Source organism: Pygocentrus nattereri, chromosome 9 (assembly GCF_015220715.1).
Source record: "Pygocentrus nattereri isolate fPygNat1 chromosome 9, fPygNat1.pri, whole genome shotgun sequence".
Lineage (NCBI taxonomy): Eukaryota > Metazoa > Chordata > Actinopteri > Characiformes > Serrasalmidae > Pygocentrus > Pygocentrus nattereri.
In genome coordinates, this window is record NC_051219.1 from 27,105,908 (window position 1) to 27,112,913 (window position 7,006).

Sequence of the window (7,006 nt, forward strand, 5' to 3'; positions counted from 1 at the left end):
GAAAGTAAGAGGAAAGGTAAAAAAACATGGAGAGGTAAAGAGAGTGCATGAGAGAGAAAAGCAAAATAAGAAGTATAAAAGATATAAAAAGTAAAGGGGGGTGCAGAGGGAGAGAGAAGAAGTAAAAAAATAAAATATATAAAATGGTAAAGACAGAGGGAGAGAGAGAGAGAGAGAGAGAGAGAGAGAGAGAGAGAGAGAGAGATTCCAAAAGCATGCTAAGGAAAGCAGCCTGTTTGAGCAGGAGCAAAACAGAGGGATGAAAAGAAGAGTCCAAAACAGAGTAAGGGAGAGTGAAGGAGAGCAAGAGAGAGAGCGAGAGAAAGAGAGAGAGAGACAGAGAGAGAATGGCTGCTAAAAATCATTAATCTTGCTGGGATCTGTGTCAGGGCACAAAGAGGCTCCTCAGTTTAGTGCTGAGAGTCACTGACCCGCTGCCGATTGCTGGAGAAAAGCCCACCGGCCTTTAATAGACTTTTGCTGATCCGACACTTGTTTGCTGGACGACACAAAGGGCCAATCGCCGCACCTGACAGCGGCCCGCAGCCGCAGGCTCCACCACCGGCCCTGTGATGAATGACCCTGACTGGAGGGGGGGTTTGGTGGGCTGGGGTTGGGGGGCGATGGTGACAATTTGGTGGACTTTTGAGGACTCGTTTGATGAAAGCTGCATATAAACAAACTTTAAACACATCCCTGAAAGGACTGGTTCACCAAAAAAGTCAAATACAGTTTAATATGGTGTTGCCAGGTCATGTCACCAATGCCTTTTGGGTACCATAGACTTCCATCACTTCTTAGCTACATTAGCTTCTTAGCTCCAGTGTTACAACTAAAGAAACAAACTTCAAATACCAAGCATGTCCTGACTTATCAGCTAGAACAAAAACTGAAAATCTGAATTTTGGTGAAAGGTTCATATATTTCAGTTAGTTTTCTTAACACTTAAACATTTACCTGCATTTCTGTAAAGCTGCTCTGCATAAGCAGAGGCTCAAAACAAATGAACCGATTTGGACTAAACTTTTTACTGTGGTCTAACAAAAATACAAAATAATTAATAATACATTTTAGAAACTAAATTGTTTCACAATGTATATGCTATAGGAAAAACAGTAAAAACACAACAATTGAACAACTAAATATTATATTTAATTTAGTTGTTTTGGAAGAAAAATGATTAGAGATCTGCTGTGAAACCTGTTGCATTTAGTTTAGGCTCACTTTACTGTTTTTTTTTTTTTTTGATTTATCAACTAAAATTGCACATTTATCATTTATTCACAGTTTCATCTTCATTACACTGACATTGCTGAACAGCTCATATCCCTGAAAAATCAGTTTGTATTAAAATGATTAAGCACTCTGAATATCTTCTAATACTGGTTCAAATACTTAAATTTTTACAGAATTTTTAAACAATGCAAAACAGTATTACAAATAATACACCCGTTCTGGAAGGCTTATTTTACACACACACACACACACACACACACACACACACACACACACACACACACACACACACACACACAGAGGCATCACAGGGATACATATTTCACCGTGTACACACACTTTATGCTGTGCGATGATGTCATCTTTACCATAACTTCAGTGCAGACACTCAGGCTGCTTTGTGTCTTTGAACTCTGCATGGGAGGACAGACTCTGCTATCTCTCTTTTTTTCTTCTCTTTTTTCTTTTCATCTCTGAAAAGATTTCATATCTGTTAAATTTATTTTGATTGCCATGCAGCTGGTACACTCTCTCAACAGACTTGTGGCATCAAAGCCAGGAGCAACGTAGGACAGGTAGGGATAAGGAGGCCTATATGTGTCTATATGTAATATCAAAATGTCACATATGTGTTTACATGTATGTAAGAATAACATATCGCTGTTGTCGGGAACACCCTGTGGTGGACTGGTGACCTGTCCAGGGTATGTCCTGCCTTCTGCCCAATGACTGATGGGATAGGCTCCAGCTCCCCCTGCAACCCAGAAGGATAAGTAGCTTAGAGGATATGTATGTGTGTGTGTGTGTGTGTGTGTGTGTGTGTGTGTGTGTGTGTGTGTGTGTGTGTGTGTGTGAGTGTGTGTTGTTGGAGCAAAACCTTGTATCTCCAAAATGCTAACTTCACAGGAGAGGGAAACAAACTTTCTTTAATGTAAGTCAAAGGAATCAAACTTTTTTCAAAGTCATTTTCAGCCATTTCTTTTGGTCCATTCATCATGAAATTTAATCACAATACAAAGAGCAACAGGCATTTTCAAATTCTGTCAAAAATTGAAAAACAACAAAAATGGGGATACAAGGTTTTGCTCTGACAACAGCGACATGTAATATGTGTTATATAGATGTAAGTAGTTCTATGTAGTAATAATATGTCAGCATGTTCTGTATTTATGGAAGCACTTGTAATTATATGTCCCAGTTTGTATATCGCTGCTGTCATCTCCATTTTTGTTGTTTTTCAGTTTTTGACATAATATGAAAAAACCTGTTGCTCTTTACATTATGTGTAAATTTAAGTAACTATATGTAATATGTCTCATATGTTTTTTTTGTATGTAATAGTAATGTATCCAGTGTGTGTCAAATAGATGTAAGTATCTATAGATGTAAGTATCTATATGCAGTAATAATCTGTAGGTATGTTCTGTGTGATGGTTCGACAGAAAAGACACATGGGTATGTTCCAGGTTGGATGGAGGGCAGCTCCGTCACATTCTGTATTTATGTAAGTACCTATATTCCACTGTAAAAGTGCTTGTATTTTACATATGCAAATTTTTATATGTAATAGTAATCCACTGATGAGCCAAAACATCATGACCAATCACATGTTAAGTGAGTAATTCTAAATTATACATATCACTGCTGTCGGATCTCCAAAATGCAAACTTTACAGGAGAAGGAAAAAAGCCACCTTACTTCTAATGCAAGTTAATGGAACCAGATAGTTTTCCAGGTAATTTTTATTATTTCTGTTGGACCACTCATCATGAAATTTACACACAATGTAATGGTCAACAGGCATTTTCAATTTGTGTAAAAAACTGAAAAATGAAATATATACTCAGATCCGCCCAATGACTGCTGGGATAGGCTCCAGCACCCCCCACGACCCTGAAGGGAGAAGCACATTGATTATCTTGTAACAACAGTGCATGTCAAGAATATATTAGACAGTAAGCAAACAGTTGGTTATCATAGTCACCTGCTGATACTGGACAAATGGGCAGGCAGGAATGACTTTGACAAGAGCCAAATTGTTATGACCAGACAAAGGTGTCAGAACATCTTCAAAACGACAAGGCTTGCGGGGTTCTTCAGGTCAGCAGTGGTGAATATCTTCTGGTAGTGATCCAACAATGGATAAACTGCCAAACCAGCTCAATATGCAAGGGTAACAAAGTCTATCCATCTGGTCCGACCTCACAGAAGGGCTAGTGTGGCACAATACTGTTTGACGTTAATGGGAATGCTAACCGCTGTCCCCTATCAAAAGAGCCTACGGTGGGTTAACAAGCATCAGAACTGGACCATGGTGTGATGGAATAAGGTTCCCCGGTTTGGTGAGTCCCGTTATCTTATTCATGTATTATCTGGGGAAGTGATGGCACCAGGATGCACTGTGAGAAGAAGCCATGCTGGTGGAGGGAGTGTGATGCTCTGGGCAATGTTCTCCTGGGAATCCCTGAGTCTGAATGTTTATATGGATTTCAATTAGGCACCTGCTACCTACCAAAACATCAGGTACACCCCTTCACAGTGGTAGAATAATGTTTCAGTAGAATTTTCAATAGAATAATGTGCCACACTGAATACATTCTTTAAGAAGCTGCCCTGACCTCCAAATACCTGCATCTCAATTCAATCAAGTACCCCTGGTATGCGCAGGAACAAGATGTCAGATCTGCAAAGGCTTCACTTCACAGTTTACAAGACTTAAAGATCCGTTGCTCATGTCTTGGTGATCTTATGGAGCCCAAGCCTCAGTGTGTCAGAACTGTTAAGGCACTACACAGAGGAACAACACATTAGGTAGGTGATCAGCGCTGTGACTTCTCTGTGTTTGTCCTGTATGTATTATACTGTGGTGAACCATTACTATTAGAGCATGGCCTTTACATCCTATTTAGAACCTTATACAACACATTCATCCATCATTCTAGATTTTCAAAGAGCCAGGCATGAAATATCTCAATGTAGAACTCATGGTTCTAAATTTCCTTTACTAAAGAACCTTGAAGAAAATGTTTGAGTAAATTCATATGACAAAACAAAAAAGGAAGCAAAATTTTACTAAAGAGTTTAAACTGACCTGACTTAGTTTTTTATGTTGTGGTCTGCTATATGTTTTCTTTCACTTTTTACTGGTCAGGGTGATGCTTGTTGTATCAGCTTTTGACCTGATCCACAAGCAAGATGAGCTTTTCTGCTGCTGTCTTGATGCTCATTTAGTTGGTCTGCAATCATGATGTCAGTCAAGCTCCAAATAAAACATCCTACACAACATCACAGACAGTTTCAGGCTCCCTTTATTAGAGAGAACAGCCAGATCTTCTTTCTGATGAATAACGTACGTTTATCTTCTACCTTTCCTCTCTCTCTCTCTCTCTCTCTCTTTCTCTCTTTCTCTCCTCAGGACTGATCTCTGTTGTGAAGTAAGAGCTGGTGAGAAAAAACAGGAAGAATTTACAGACACACACACACACACACACACACACACACTTGCTCTCTCTTTTTCTCTTGCTTGTTTTTATATCTTGCAGTTCTTCTTCAGCTCTCTCTCTTCTGCGTGTTCTCTTTTTCATTTATTTTTTCTTTCTCTCTTCCTCTTTTTCCATATTTTTCTTTCTTTCTTTGTGTTTATCTCTCAGTCTCAGTCCCACTCTTCCTCTCTTATTCCTTCTTTCTTTACATTTCTTATGTCTTTCTCTCTCTCTGTCATTTTTCTCTCACTCTCTCATTCTCACTTCCGGCAGTTTTGTTTTCTGTACATCTTTCTTTGCTTGCATCTGTCTCTCTTCCACATACTTCCATTCTTTCTTTCTGTCTTTCTTTCTTTCTTTCTTTCTTTCTTTCTTTCTTTCTTTCTCTCTCTCTCTATCACTCTGTCTCTCTTTCTATATATATATATATGTCACTTCCTCTCACTCACTCTTTCACATAGTCTTTCTTTCTTCCTTTCTTTCTTCTTTTCTATGTCTTTAATTCTCTAACTTTCTCTGTTTTCTCTCACTCTTTCTCACTTCCTCTCTGTTGCATTCTGCCTCTCTCTCTCTCTCTCTCTCGCTCTCTCTCTGTGTGTGTGTGTGTGTGTGTGTGTGTGTGTGTGTGTGTGTGTGTGTGTGTGTGTGTGTGTGTGTGTGTGTGTGTGTGTGTGTGTGTGTGTGTGTGTGGTGCTAGGATAGACTGATATACTACACATCTGTAAAACATTTACATGCTTAAATGGTTCTTTGCATGGTGAAATGTTCAGACTGATGGACAATGTGCTGCATATGGTTCTATATAGAAAGGTTAAAAAAGTTCTATATAGAAGAACATACAACACATTCTCTATGCAAAAGAATCAGGTCATCATGCAAAGACCATTTAAGCAAGAAATAGCTATTTTTACTCATGGTTCTAAATGAAACCATTGCTTTCACCAAAAAATCTTTGAAGAACCATGGTTTTAAATTGTGTAGAGAAACCTTATTGCTTTACCCATGAATAACACTGCCTGGTTTTTGTATCAGTGTACAGTGTGGCATAATTCAGGAAAGCTAATGAAAGAACTTTATTAGAACAGTTCATAGACAGAGCTGTGTGTAGGGGCTGTGTTTCACGTGGCATGTCTGTCAGGCCGAGCATTTTCATTTAGTAGAAGCATATAAAACACAGCCTGTACTTGATTATTCAAATGTACAGTGTATATCATCACTGTCCAAAGAAAAGCAAGTATCTCCGAAATAGTAACTTTACAGGAGAGGGCAAAAACCCTCTTATCTTTCAATGTAAGTTCATGTAAATAGATTTTATCCCAGGTGATTTTGGAGCATTTCTATTGGTCCATTCATCATGAAATTTTCACACAATGTAAAGGGACATTTTTCATTCATCAAGGTACAAACAATGCAAATGTTTCCTCAAAGGTACAGGAACAGTGGTTTTAAGGTCCAAATGTGAATCTTTAATAGCTTTTTCCATGTGAATAGTACATATTTGTAACTTTTCATAACCTAATGTTTTAAAACAGAACACATCTTCTAAGCCACTTCTCCTTCTGGGTTGCATGTGGTGCTGGAGCCTATCCCAGCAGCCATTGGGTGAAAGGCAATGTTTTGCAAAACAGAACAATAAAATGAAAAGCCTGGAGACAAGATGGGGTGTGTGGAGTCAATACAACTTTCTGAGAGTACAGTGAGCTCTTGATTTAGATTGGGATGTGATTCTTGCTGTCACTGTGTTGAAATAGACAGATGAGGAGCATGAAATACACTTACAGCACAAAAGTGCTTTTCTGACATGAAACAAAACTCACTCTTCTCCACTGCAATGCTACTCGATCCAAGTTAAACTAAGGCTGTGTCCTATGTGACACATCTGTTTTTCGAGCTGTGTGGACATGCAAATCTAGTCTTTTTCGAATCCGACCAGAGCCACTTCCATATGTGGTCCTAGATTGGATACATATCCAAAGCATGGCCATGTGACCTTAATGAACTCTAGGTGTTTAAGATGGTAGTAACTTCAGGCTCCTACAGATGGTGTGGCATGAGGGTGATCAGGCTATAGAAACCTTTGCAATGGGATTCATAGACTGAGAAAAGGTGGCACAGTGCAGTGAATGTCTCATTCAAAATTGTGTCACAAAGCAGATGGAAATGAATGGCAAGAAGCAGTGATTGCATTTGGGGATGCCAAAGTTCATAGTGTGAAGGAAGTAACTTAATTTGATGGTGTATTGAGATATATGGACACATGGGTCAAAAATCGCAGTCTGCAGGAAATT